Raw genomic sequence first — 13,926 nt, forward strand, 5'->3', positions numbered from 1 at the left:
TTTTTAAAAGAAATCACGAAAAGATTGAAGGAAGTGAAGTTCGATTGTTTTGTCACATGCCAATGAAACGTGCATATTAATTATTCTAATGTGTGCTCATACAAGTAGACCAAAACTTACACAGATTTTATTCTATGCAAGTAAAAATGTCCACAAAAAATTTAACTTTGGCGTAGCCTTATAACGCAATTAATTTTAACACCCCACCGGATAAACTGTCGGATAAACCATCTTAGTGGATACATGTTTAAAATAATTTACCTTTGTAGTAGTTTAGCCAGTGCATGGTTCGGCGGAGAGATAGCATAAATCTGAAGGGATTGAAAAAAAGGAAGTTGTTAGACAAAATATAATAACAGTAATACAATCCAAAATCTGAACCAGGGCACGCTGAAATGATTCGTTCCGTATGAATAAAATCGCTTCAGATCTTTCAATTTGAATTTTGGTAAGAAACTTGGGCTTGAATCAGTTTCCAAACATGAGAAAATTGAAGACAAACGTCATGTACGATTGATTTTCGAAATAAAATATTCAGTAAATATTCAGCATAACGCATCCGAGCAAATCAAACTATGTTTGTTTTCCCAAATGTTTCTGAAAGCCCGCAAATGATATGGAAATAAAGAGAAACATGTCAAGTCTTCACTATCGCTAGTTTTGTACCAGCGAAGAAAATAAGAATTTTTTAAATACAAACTTACGCTGCCATATTCGCCAAAAAATTGTATAACTTGATGTTTTACGGAGCTCAAGCGAATCATCAGTTTGCTGTTTTGTCTTCTTGGCATATAATGAGTCTCTCGTTAGATCACGTTATTGAAATAATTACAATTTTTTAAAATTCTCACCGATGACAGTCATTCTAACGAGAAATATTATTGGCTAGAACGATATGGAATGACTTCTTCTATTTTTGACTTGTTGTATCGTATTAATTAGAGACAAAATTGATTTTAGAGAAAACCAAAGCTTGTAGCTAAAAAAAAAAACGCTTCAGCCAACCAAAAATATTTGGGTCTGGAAAAATTTATTACAAGTATGGTGGATTGTTTCGTCGACAAAACATTTAAACCTTTCCGCTGTGTTCCTCAAATTAGCAGCAATTAAACTCCACTAGAAATGTAGTATATTCAACTACCGACTGTCAGTAATACTGACAATAGAAGCTGTGTAGGGCCTTTGCTCTATTATGAGAGGTAAAAGCTTCGCTGCAGTATTTCTTTTATTTGTCTAAATTTTAGTTGATAATCTCGACTCCAAAGTTAACAAGTAATCATTCTCTCGTGGATGCGGAAGGGTCAGTTTGACACGTCAGAAAATATTCACAATGCGAGTCGTTTGTTCGCTTGAGTGATTTTATTTTGCCGAAGGTAAAGGGATGTGAAATTTGAATACAGTCTGAAAGTAATGCGTGCAGTTTTAGATACAAAACGGAAATTTTCAATTTCACAGACATATTTCGACAGAAACTTCTGCCTTCTTCATGTCTGTGAAATTGAAAATCGTCGTTTTACATCTAAAACTTATTGTGGGTTTCCTGCTGCCCAGACCTTTTGATAATGCATGGAGCCTATTAAAAAAATAAATAAATAAATAAATAAATAAATAAATAAATAAATAAATAAATTATAAAGAGCATGAACAAATCGTGACGACTTGGCTTCCGAGAATAAAATATTCATAACAAGAATATTTTTGGCGTTATTAATAATTTATTCAATGCTTTCTGTTTCGGCGTCTCAGTAATCTATTATGAGAGCGAAGCTAAATACAAAGTTTTTATTATGAAAATTGGTAAATCTTTTCCCTTTAACTGGAATATCATTGCTACTGCTTGAGTCACCCAAGCATAATATTCGCTGAATTGTTACATCAATTACTTTGAAAAAAATATATAAGTGTTTTAGAACCGAAAACCACTATTTTTCCGTTGTGTATGTGCCGTTGCACTGTGCTCGAAGGTGGTAATTAGACCCCCGTAACTTACGCGGTCTCCATTGTTCGTTTGTAGCCCGGGCACTAGCTTGACGATTACGTAATTGTTTGACATGTGGACCATTCAGAGTCTTTTTGGAGCATATGTGATAACACCACAGGAAAGGCTTGGATGGTGACGTCACAATATCGATATCGATATCGAAAAAATGCCAGAATCTGTACAGAGTACTAAACTACAAACCTGAGGGAGGGGAGGTAGAGTGTAAGCATGGAATGGGAAGCAAGGGCGAAACAGTTCCAGCTGACAAAAAGAAAATGATCATCTTGGTATCACCTCTAGCGAATTAAGAAAAGGGTCTCGATGGATTTGGAGAGGGTGGTCCATTTTAAAAATTAAGTCTTTCTCACAACGTGGAGAAAAAATAATCGTTTTTTTTTCTTCCTTTTTTTCATTCTTCTTTTTCCTTTTTTTTTTTTTTTCTTTTACCTTATTTACTTTCCGTGTAAAATTACAATCTTTTTTTTAATTGGAGAGAGACTGGGATGCCAGAATAGCTTTTTTTAAAAAAAGGTAATTAACCTAGGATAATTCCCCGCAATGTGTAAACATGGAAAGCGAAAGAGCAAAATTTTGATGTTAATTATCAGGTTGTAATCAGAAAAGTGAAAATTTTCGTAAATTAGGACGTGGTCAATCATCTGTCTACTGCTAAAATGGTAAATACTTTAACAATTTTTCCTTGTTTCTGATCACGGAATTATCAGCCTGGCTAACTGGAATAAAAATGCTAGACAAGACGAGTAGAGAATATATGAGATCCATTCCTTTTATCACGCTGGAAGGTTAACGGAGGAAATAAAGGGAATGACCTGCATAAATTATTTTGCTAAATTTTCCATAAACACCAGGCAAGATCGAGCCATCAGTGTTTTGTAACTAAGCTAGGCTGTGCCGTTTTTCGGCGACAGAAGGAAAAGAAAAAGTCATGGAGAAATTTTCGGTAATAAAAACCCCACTTGAATTATATCGGTTATTGGATTTTATATGGGCCTTAACATCGTTTAGTCACATGACCTGTTTTCTCCATTTAGACCGGTGAATATGAGCCCAGCTATAGCCCAACGTGATGAAGAGTGATTTAGACCGGCTTTGTATCCTCCTATTATGTAAGGCGAAAGAAAAGCCTCTTGCTTTCTGGGGATGGGCTTCGCGGTGTTATTTAAAGTGCATGGTGGCTCAAAGATATTGATTCTGTGTATGACGGAATAAGGGGAAAGAACTCGGTCTGTAAACGCATCCGTTTAATCGTGTTAAAAACCTTGCTTAACATTTCTGTTCGATTGGAGTTCGATTGGTTCGGCAATCGAACATAATCGAACCGGAACTTTTTGTGAGTTCGATTAAGTTCGATTACCGAACCCAATCGACCTCAATCGAGCGATTTGGTTCGATTGGGTTCGGTAGAAAAACAAAATGGTATACAAAATTGATAAGCATTAACTCTTAGTAGAATTGGAAGGAATTCACTCTTTAACTGAGTTTTAACTAGAGGACCAAGTGTGAGAGATATTAACACATTTTAATGAACTAAAATCTTTATTGTTTAGCTGATTCGAAATTGATTCATTCACAATATAAATATAACATGAACGGCTCAGCACAACATGTAAACTGTCTTTTTTGCCGGACCCTTATCTCCTCTTTTCTGCTTGACAACAAATTTATCCCCGACACGGACGGCGAAAGAGCACTCGTGGTAGCCCTTTACCACCGTTTCCAGAATAGTAAGTTTCACCTCTGCCCTGTCCGACATCTTGCCTGTTGTACTCGTGTTTGAAATAGAAGCCGAAACTGGTTCGTGTTTCTGATTGTTGAGGTGTTCGATTATGTTCGATTGTTGAACTGTTCGGTTACCGAACGTTCGATTGGCAACATTTTTTGGTGAGTTCGATTAAGTTCGATTACCGAACCCAATCGAACCCAATCGAGCGATCGGGTTCGATTACCGAACGTTCGATTGACTATGTCGGGTTTTAGTGCAGTAAGAAACGCTCTCTTATTTTAAAAAAATCACGACAATTTCAAAATACTAAGGAGCCAAGATTTTGCTTTGGTTGACTAATTGTGTGGATGTTAAATGTGACATGGTAACCTTATTTGAATTATGTAATAACAAGAAAAAAATCGGCAAGAACTGGTAAACTCAAACTCTGTAGCAAACAAACCTGCACCGTCAGAAATTCACACAACACAGTGTGTTATTTACCCGACCTTTATTTCTATGTTTCCTGTTATACATTACTGCCGGATAAAATTGGCTTTATTCCCTGCACCTTTCAAGCTTCAAAAATTAAACGCCTGTTTTGATTACTTCCACTTGGCTATTATTTGCTTAAATTCAGATTATAATCCTTGTTAAATCAAGCGATCATTCAGTCCGCAGTGGGAATCTACAAACACCTTAAAATTAAACCATTAAAACAATAACAACAACAGCAACTCTGCTCATTGTTTCAAGTCTGTGGGGGTGGTACTTCTTCCACGTAGATCCGGGACACTGAGTTCCAGCCTGTGTGTGCATTAGCAGATCCAAGACCAACACAATTACCGACCCAGAATCCCACACGCACAGTGCCCTTGCGGACTTTCTCACAGACTCCTTCGATTTGCCGCACACGAAGTAAATTCTTTTTGCTGCTATTCCCATGTACCATGTATACTATACCATCAATGGCTGCTGGAGCTGAACACTCTGCACCATTGAAGGTAAAATACCATCGCCTACAGCAGTTATGGCAGTTAGCGATCCGAAGGACTCCGTTCCAGAATACTCACAGCCCTGTGTTGTCGGACATCTTCTTGAAAACGCATTCCTGTGAAATAAATAAAACAAAAAACAATTGACCTGAAGAGAGAACCACCAACACTTAGATAAATACACAATCTCGTACCCAGACCCTTCGTTGCCCTTGTCCAGCGGAACGGGAAACGGACGCTCTGGCAGAATCCAAAACCGGAACCACCAAATCCTGGTTCCGGTTTGATTGTGCCTGCGTGAGGTTTGATGGAAAAAGAAAATGGCGGCTGCTATTGATCACTTTCATTGTGCTTTAGAGTTCGCTTTAGAGAAGTTGGGCAAAGCTGAGCATTCTCTGAAAGAAGCACAGTATGAAGCTTTACAGAGTGTCGTGTTTGAAGGAAAGGATACCATTTGTATACTTCCTACAGGATATGGGAAATCACTCATATATCAGCTTCTACCGCATGTATTTGACTATTTTCTGTCAAGTGAAGAAGATTCTTCATCGATTATCTTGGTATTGCCCCTGAATGCGTTGATGCAAGATCAAATAAATAAGCTTAGAGGACACTTAAATGTTCGGATTCTCAAGGATCATCGTAACTATTTTAAACAAAGACTGGAATGTTGGCTTATATAATATAAGCGCAATCCATAACACATCAGAGTCATGAAATAAAGGTTGTTAAAATTCACTGCGATGATCACTTCTCACTTTCATCTTCATCCGCAGTTCATATATGGATCATTTCATATACTTTACATCATTTCACTCCTCTTACGGGAAAATGGGAACCCACAATTGACCTTGCTCCCAATGTGTGGCTTCATAGCTCAGTTGGTAGAGCATCGCACCGGCAACGCGGAGGTCACGGGTTCGAATCCCGTTGAAGCCTGAATTTTTTTTTCAGGCTTCTAATTTCCAATTGCATAAATTGGAAAATTCACTGCGATGATCACTTCTCACTTTCATCTTCATCCGCAGTTCATATATGGATCATTTCATATACTTTACATCATTTCACTCCTCTTACGGGAAAATGGGAACCCACAATTGACCTTGCTCCCAATGTGTGGCTTCATAGCTCAGTTGGTAGAGCATCGCACCGGCAACGCGGAGGTCACGGGTTCGAATCCCGTTGAAGCCTGAATTTTTTTTTTCAGGCTTCTAATTTCCAATTGCATAAATTGGAAAATTCACTGCGATGATCACTTCTCACTTTCATCTTCATCCGCAGTTCATATATGGATCATTTCATATACTTTACATCATTTCACTCCTCTTACGGGAAAATGGGAACCCACAATTGACCTTGCTCCCAATGTGTGGCTTCATAGCTCAGTTGGTAGAGCATCGCACCGGCAACGCGGAGGTCACGGGTTCGAATCCCGTTGAAGCCTGAATTTTTTTTTTTTTTTTTTCAGGCTTCTAATTTCCAATTGCATAAATTGGAAAATTCACTGCGATGATCACTTCTCACTTTCATCTTCATCCGCAGTTCATATATGGATCATTTCATATACTTTACATCATTTCACTCCTCTTACGGGAAAATGGGAACCCACAATTGACCTTGCTCCCAATGTGTGGCTTCATAGCTCAGTTGGTAGAGCATCGCACCGGCAACGCGGAGGTCACGGGTTCGAATCCCGTTGAAGCCTGAATTTTTTTTTTCAGGCTTCTAATTTCCAATTGCATAAATTGGAAAATTCACTGCGATGATCACTTCTCACTTTCATCTTCATCCGCAGTTCATATATGGATCATTTCATATACTTTACATCATTTCACTCCTCTTACGGGAAAATGGGAACCCACAATTGACCTTGCTCCCAATGTGTGGCTTCATAGCTCAGTTGGTAGAGCATCGCACCGGCAACGCGGAGGTCACGGGTTCGAATCCCGTTGAAGCCTGAATTTTTTTTTCAGGCTTCTAATTTCCAATTGCATAAATTGGAAAATTCACTGCGATGATCACTTCTCACTTTCATCTTCATCCGCAGTTCATATATGGATCATTTCATATACTTTACATCATTTCACTCCTCTTACGGGAAAATGGGAACCCACAATTGACCTTGCTCCCAATGTGTGGCTTCATAGCTCAGTTGGTAGAGCATCGCACCGGCAACGCGGAGGTCACGGGTTCGAATCCCGTTGAAGCCTGAATTTTTTTTCAGGCTTCTAATTTCCAATTGCATAAATTGGAAAATTCACTGCGATGATCACTTCTCACTTTCATCTTCATCCGCAGTTCATATATGGATCATTTCATATACTTTACATCATTTCACTCCTCTTACGGGAAAATGGGAACCCACAATTGACCTTGCTCCCAATGTGTGGCTTCATAGCTCAGTTGGTAGAGCATCGCACCGGCAACGCGGAGGTCACGGGTTCGAATCCCGTTGAAGCCTGAATTTTTTTTCAGGCTTCTAATTTCCAATTGCATAAATTGGAAAATTCACTGCGATGATCACTTCTCACTTTCATCTTCATCCGCAGTTCATATATGGATCATTTCATATACTTTACATCATTTCACTCCTCTTACGGGAAAATGGGAACCCACAATTGACCTTGCTCCCAATGTGTGGCTTCATAGCTCAGTTGGTAGAGCATCGCACCGGCAACGCGGAGGTCACGGGTTCGAATCCCGTTGAAGCCTGAATTTTTTTTCAGGCTTCTAATTTCCAATTGCATAAATTGGAAAATTCACTGCGATGATCACTTCTCACTTTCATCTTCATCCGCAGTTCATATATGGATCATTTCATATACTTTACATCATTTCACTCCTCTTACGGGAAAATGGGAACCCACAATTGACCTTGCTCCCAATGTGTGGCTTCATAGCTCAGTTGGTAGAGCATCGCACCGGCAACGCGGAGGTCACGGGTTCGAATCCCGTTGAAGCCTGAATTTTTTTTCAGGCTTCTAATTTCCAATTGCATAAATTGGAAAATTCACTGCGATGATCACTTCTCACTTTCATCTTCATCCGCAGTTCATATATGGATCATTTCATATACTTTACATCATTTCACTCCTCTTACGGGAAAATGGGAACCCACAATTGACCTTGCTCCCAATGTGTGGCTTCATAGCTCAGTTGGTAGAGCATCGCACCGGCAACGCGGAGGTCACGGGTTCGAATCCCGTTGAAGCCTGAATTTTTTTTTTCAGGCTTCTAATTTCCAATTGCATAAATTGGAAAATTCACTGCGATGATCACTTCTCACTTTCATCTTCATCCGCAGTTCATATATGGATCATTTCATATACTTTACATCATTTCACTCCTCTTACGGGAAAATGGGAACCCACAATTGACCTTGCTCCCAATGTGTGGCTTCATAGCTCAGTTGGTAGAGCATCGCACCGGCAACGCGGAGGTCACGGGTTCGAATCCCGTTGAAGCCTGAATTTTTTTTTCAGGCTTCTAATTTCCAATTGCATAAATTGGAAAATTCACTGCGATGATCACTTCTCACTTTCATCTTCATCCGCAGTTCATATATGGATCATTTCATATACTTTACATCATTTCACTCCTCTTACGGGAAAATGGGAACCCACAATTGACCTTGCTCCCAATGTGTGGCTTCATAGCTCAGTTGGTAGAGCATCGCACCGGCAACGCGGAGGTCACGGGTTCGAATCCCGTTGAAGCCTGAATTTTTTTTCAGGCTTCTAATTTCCAATTGCATAAATTGGAAAATTCACTGCGATGATCACTTCTCACTTTCATCTTCATCCGCAGTTCATATATGGATCATTTCATATACTTTACATCATTTCACTCCTCTTACGGGAAAATGGGAACCCACAATTGACCTTGCTCCCAATGTGTGGCTTCATAGCTCAGTTGGTAGAGCATCGCACCGGCAACGCGGAGGTCACGGGTTCGAATCCCGTTGAAGCCTGAATTTTTTTTCAGGCTTCTAATTTCCAATTGCATAAATTGGAAAATTCACTGCGATGATCACTTCTCACTTTCATCTTCATCCGCAGTTCATATATGGATCATTTCATATACTTTACATCATTTCACTCCTCTTACGGGAAAATGGGAACCCACAATTGACCTTGCTCCCAATGTGTGGCTTCATAGCTCAGTTGGTAGAGCATCGCACCGGCAACGCGGAGGTCACGGGTTCGAATCCCGTTGAAGCCTGAATTTTTTTTTCAGGCTTCTAATTTCCAATTGCATAAATTGGAAAATTCACTGCGATGATCACTTCTCACTTTCATCTTCATCCGCAGTTCATATATGGATCATTTCATATACTTTACATCATTTCACTCCTCTTACGGGAAAATGGGAACCCACAATTGACCTTGCTCCCAATGTGTGGCTTCATAGCTCAGTTGGTAGAGCATCGCACCGGCAACGCGGAGGTCACGGGTTCGAATCCCGTTGAAGCCTGAATTTTTTTTTTTTTCAGGCTTCTAATTTCCAATTGCATAAATTGGAAAATTCACTGCGATGATCACTTCTCACTTTCATCTTCATCCGCAGTTCATATATGGATCATTTCATATACTTTACATCATTTCACTCCTCTTACGGGAAAATGGGAACCCACAATTGACCTTGCTCCCAATGTGTGGCTTCATAGCTCAGTTGGTAGAGCATCGCACCGGCAACGCGGAGGTCACGGGTTCGAATCCCGTTGAAGCCTGAATTTTTTTTCAGGCTTCTAATTTCCAATTGCATAAATTGGAAAATTCACTGCGATGATCACTTCTCACTTTCAAAGGTTGTTATGATAATTGCATTGGACAACAGAATGAAGAGATAAGTAACAAAATGACCTTCACGATAACCAACATTAATTAGGCGTCGTTGGAATAAATGATTTCTTTCATATATGGTCATATTGTCGTATCACCAGAATGAAGAGAATACAAAACTCATTGGATACAGTTTCTACCTGGTAGTACATCTTATAACTGGTTATTTACCTGAGCCAACTGGGACGTACTGTTTTGAAAGTTCTAATAACTTCATGTATTGGCATAAATATATTTCTTTTCCAGTGCGGCCTCTTTCCACAGCTGCTTCAGAGCGACCCGAAACAACCTCCGGGTGGTGCAAAAATTACTTTTATGCTGAACCTGGCAAGATGAACAGGGCAGACAGCCATCTCCGATAAATTCGTTGCTTTTAAAAAAACGCATTCTTGCCAAAATTAATTCTACTTCTGTTTCAACTCCGGAAATTTTAAGGACTTATTGTGATGCTTTGTATGCTTGTTACATTGCTTGAGTGCTTTGACGGAAGTTGAGAAGCTAGTGCATTCGTCTCCGCCGCAAATCCCCGCGCAAATCCCACCAACAATAATAAAAAGATATCGTTGTTCTGTATGTCTGTGAACTTGCCCAACAATCAACTCTGGTTTTAGATTTAATGTTTTAGAGATATGGATAAGTAGATTTCTTTATTTAGAAAACACTTACGATGCAATATTTGCTTCTCATGGGAACAGTTACTTGCGATTGGCTATCGAAGGATTATGAAGCTTCTCGTTCGTAATAGAATTAATTTTTATGTTCCAGGTTGTATTGCTATCAAGTTATTTTCTATTTTTTCAGCAAGTTAACCGGGAAATCTGTCATATCGTTAAGTAACATATTTTAAAATATGAATTTGTTATTGTAGCCAAGTCGCTCGTGCGTGACACAGACTAGGGAGCGAGTGAGATTTAATTTTATCTTTTGTTTGTTGTGGTGTTTGTTGGTTTGTTGTACCTGTGTAGACAATATTTAACATCAATATATTTTTTAAAACGTTTTAAGCGTTGAAAATAGTTTAAAGCCTTTTTTATACAAACTTTGGCCGAGGAGTTAATTTATTCTATTATGCCATGTTATGTAGAGTTGTAGGCTTCAATGATGTTGAATTGTAATTTTCTCAAACTTTGATCGGCGTTCGTGCAAACGTTCTTCTAGATCCTAAAGATTAAAAACCATACACCTAAAATTCAATGACGGTACTGTCTTTTGTCAAAGTATCAGTGGATTTGAGTCACTACCGGTCAGCTTTTTTTCTCGCTGAATTTGGATTATTTTGGGCTTTTGCGTGATAGAGAAAAGTGTGTCTACTTCATCCGAGCTCAGTTGCGTCTCAGTTCGCTCACAAACGAGCAGAGATGAAAATAATTACTATGTTTTGACTGAGGAAGAATCAATGTATTAAATTATGCTAAAGAAAGATTCACAGCTATGTAAATGTCTGTGCAGCGAGAAGCTGGAAAGTGTAAAATTTCGGGTTCTCGCATGGTGAAATGCGAGCTTCGGGTAGAGTGACCGTTTTTCGTGTTTTTTTTTTTTTTTTTTGCCGTTATATAGAATATTTCAAAAACCTAACCTTATATCCTTCACATACTTACCTATCTAAGGCCTTCCAACTAACAAAGTATGCGCGAAATCGATTTTTTTAACCGTGGTCACGATTTCTTTGATTTTTACTGACATTTACTCTTAAGCGCTATTAAAATTCCGTCTGAAGACTGATTTTGCTTTTTCTCTGTATAAATAAATGCGGTGGTTGTCAACCGCATCACAACAACGATAGCAATTTTCTTTTTTTTTTTTTTTTTCGCAACTTTCGTGGAAGTCGTGTCGGGAGTCGTAAACTACGCCATTGCCTCATATTTCAATTTCGCGCCGAAAAATAGCTTCCGGTCCGTGAAATAGAAATGCTTTTATCAGCCAATCAAAGGTGGCCTCATTTGGATTAGCCCAGAGGTCCGCGTTCTTGGTGCTGACCAAACGAAAAGCGGGCTCTGGGGACGAGATTGATAAATACATGAAACAAACTGATCTGATCCGGCAGTTGTGCTATCCGATCCAATTGGCAAGTCCCATAGAAAAGAAAGATTTTCCTTACACTCCTAGTTTCTAGTTTCATGGGCAAGGAGTAGTTGCTGAAGTCTCTACTCTCATAAAAATGTACATATCTTGATCAGCACACCACCAGGAATGGTTCATAAGTATAGACATCAGACCTAATAGTTACTAAGTAGGGTTTACTTATTTATTTATTTTTATATTAATATTAAATTACCCATTTTTTTGCCAAGTTAAATAATAATAACTTTATATAAGTGTCAATTTAATATTTAGTACTGCGGTGATAATTGAGGATACTGTAAAAAATTGAAAGTAATAATATAAACTAAACATAATACCAAATGCAATATTAATGTTATAATAATAATTCCTATTGTTTTTGGTTTCTGATTCTATAGCTGAGCGTTTACCTTGAACAATCCAGATTCCTTTCCTTCATTCAGATTCTTAAAAACGCACTGTTTCCAGTTACGCACAAAAGACCCTAGAGCCTCTCCTTTGGGGCCTGGGGGACCTTGAATTCCACGAGCACCTGTATCACCCTTGTTTCCACGTGAACCTTGTGGGCCAGAGGATCCTTGTGGTCCCTTGGGGCCAGGAGGACCTTGGATACCACGAGCACCTGCTTTGCCTTTTTTTCCAGTAGGACCCGGTGGTCCAGGGCGTCCTTGAGCACCTTTAAGGCCTGAAGAACCTCGTCTTCCACTAGGGCCTTCATCGCCCTTGTTTCCTCGAGGTCCTATAGGTCCTTCAGGTCCGTGATTGCCGGGTGATCCCGCGGTACCTGTTGGTCCCGCTGGTCCAGGGCTTCCTAGGATACCTGGAATTCCTGGTGCACAGAAACATGTACTGTGACCACAAGACCCATAGATGACGTCTGTTGAGGAGTGCCCTGAATGAAGAAATTAGGAATATTTTTTTAATTTTGATTAACTATATATCAAGTCAGTGGATAAAGTGTTGTTCGAGCGCGCTCATTCGGTACTTAAATTCTGGGTAGTATTGCTATGCACCTCCCGGTATTTTCTTGTCCTTTAGCGCGTTCACCAGTTAGTCAAAAATGAGTAGTGAGTAATCGGAGCTGGCTACCTAGTGTCAGTGAAACCTACACCTCAGTGAAGAATTGCTAATAAGCCTTCACGAGATCAAGTCATTTTTCTAAAAGACTTTTTTTAAAGTGGCCAGGTAATAAACTTAAATTTTTCTTCAAGGAACACTAGTTGCTGAACAATAACTGCCTTACTGGATTAGCTGGTGGGGTTTAAGGGAGGGGGCATACAATATAACTGGTTTCGGGTGAGGGGGTGGAGGAGAAGTTCTGTGAAAAGCAAAGTAGCCTCATGGTCGGGTGTTCCCTGTAACAATTTCCAGTATCTCATTATAAGTGTTTTATTGAATTTGAAGTGACGCGTAATGAGTTGCTGTCTTTTTTTTAATCCTTTTTTGTTAAGTGGACGACAGGAAGGGAGCTGACTGTTGTAAGTTTGTGCCTAGAGTCTAGTCACCAAACTCACTTTGTTGTCACGTGGTTTGCTGCTGCTGCTGCTGTTGTCATTCGCAGAACACAAGGTGATCAGCAGTAAGAACAGTACACACAGCATGGTAGTCAGCAGTATATTCAGGCAGCAGTTCGACATCATTCAACCTGTGAACAGAAACTCTCGAGCTAAGTTTTATTCACCACGCAAAAAGAGAACAAACAACTTCGCAATTATCAAAATACAAGAACTACTACGAAAAATTGATGACGCGTTGATATTGAGCTTCCTTGTTGCAATTAAAATAATTAAAGTAATTAACAGACACAAAAACCAACTATACAACCGTTAGTTGACATTTTGTTACAACAAGGAATATTTCTTAGAAAGTCATCGATAAGCTATGCATGTTTTATCAGATAATACCTATTTATCATTCATTAATTATGAGTTCGGTCATGAAGACATAGAGTTATTGAGGCGCATTACATCCTAGCTATTTATTGCTTATTTAATTTATTTTATAACATGCTTAAACCTTCTTATATCATAAGTAAAGAGTCACCGCAGTGTCTTCTTCAATTAATGGCTACTAGCCAAGCACTAGTTTAAGTTCTTCCCAAAATTCAAATTGTTTTTCAGAAGCTAAATGAATTTTGCTAAAAATCTTCAGATAAATTGAATAAGAATTAAGTTCAATTCTCTTAAGGAAAAATTCCAGTTTAGTATAGAAACCTAATGGGGAAATCCATAGTTCTATTACCTAACAATCTTGCTTGTGCGGCTTCAACCATCTGAAGGAAAACTGATTCACCTCTCACTATTGCAGAAGCTTTTATCCTTTTTA

The 13,926-nt window shown here is 39.0% G+C and overlaps 14 non-coding genes and 1 pseudogene across 15 annotated transcripts; 14 read left to right on the forward strand and 1 right to left on the reverse strand.

The window, feature by feature from the left end:
• Positions 1-4,200: 4,200 nt before the first annotated feature.
• LOC146481386 (uncharacterized) lies at positions 4,201-13,873 on the reverse strand (annotated as a pseudogene). The gene is made up of 3 exons (XR_014864469.1): positions 13,843-13,873; positions 12,012-12,493; positions 4,201-4,815 (listed from the first exon to the last, which is right to left on the reverse strand). The product of XR_014864469.1 is annotated as an uncharacterized LOC146481386 (transcript).
• Trnaa-ggc (transfer RNA alanine (anticodon GGC)) lies at positions 6,071-6,143 on the forward strand. The gene has a single exon. It is a non-coding gene; the product is annotated as a tRNA-Ala (tRNA).
• Trnaa-ggc (transfer RNA alanine (anticodon GGC)) lies at positions 6,332-6,404 on the forward strand. Its single transcript has one exon. It is a non-coding gene; the product is annotated as a tRNA-Ala (tRNA).
• Positions 6,585-6,657, forward strand: Trnaa-ggc (transfer RNA alanine (anticodon GGC)). The gene has a single exon. It is a non-coding gene; the product is annotated as a tRNA-Ala (tRNA).
• Positions 6,837-6,909, forward strand: Trnaa-ggc (transfer RNA alanine (anticodon GGC)). Its single transcript has one exon. It is a non-coding gene; the product is annotated as a tRNA-Ala (tRNA).
• Trnaa-ggc (transfer RNA alanine (anticodon GGC)) lies at positions 7,088-7,160 on the forward strand. Its single transcript has one exon. It is a non-coding gene; the product is annotated as a tRNA-Ala (tRNA).
• On the forward strand, positions 7,339-7,411 carry Trnaa-ggc (transfer RNA alanine (anticodon GGC)). Its single transcript has one exon. It is a non-coding gene; the product is annotated as a tRNA-Ala (tRNA).
• Positions 7,590-7,662, forward strand: Trnaa-ggc (transfer RNA alanine (anticodon GGC)). Its single transcript has one exon. It is a non-coding gene; the product is annotated as a tRNA-Ala (tRNA).
• Trnaa-ggc (transfer RNA alanine (anticodon GGC)) lies at positions 7,841-7,913 on the forward strand. The gene has a single exon. It is a non-coding gene; the product is annotated as a tRNA-Ala (tRNA).
• Positions 8,094-8,166, forward strand: Trnaa-ggc (transfer RNA alanine (anticodon GGC)). The gene has a single exon. It is a non-coding gene; the product is annotated as a tRNA-Ala (tRNA).
• Trnaa-ggc (transfer RNA alanine (anticodon GGC)) lies at positions 8,346-8,418 on the forward strand. The gene has a single exon. It is a non-coding gene; the product is annotated as a tRNA-Ala (tRNA).
• On the forward strand, positions 8,597-8,669 carry Trnaa-ggc (transfer RNA alanine (anticodon GGC)). Its single transcript has one exon. It is a non-coding gene; the product is annotated as a tRNA-Ala (tRNA).
• On the forward strand, positions 8,848-8,920 carry Trnaa-ggc (transfer RNA alanine (anticodon GGC)). Its single transcript has one exon. It is a non-coding gene; the product is annotated as a tRNA-Ala (tRNA).
• On the forward strand, positions 9,100-9,172 carry Trnaa-ggc (transfer RNA alanine (anticodon GGC)). The gene has a single exon. It is a non-coding gene; the product is annotated as a tRNA-Ala (tRNA).
• Trnaa-ggc (transfer RNA alanine (anticodon GGC)) lies at positions 9,356-9,428 on the forward strand. The gene has a single exon. It is a non-coding gene; the product is annotated as a tRNA-Ala (tRNA).
• Positions 13,874-13,926: the final 53 nt, after the last annotated feature.

The sequence above is a fragment of the Pavona decussata genome, unplaced genomic scaffold (genome assembly GCF_977016875.1).
Source record: "Pavona decussata unplaced genomic scaffold, jaPavDecu1.1 SCAFFOLD_50, whole genome shotgun sequence".
Lineage (NCBI taxonomy): Eukaryota > Metazoa > Cnidaria > Anthozoa > Scleractinia > Agariciidae > Pavona > Pavona decussata.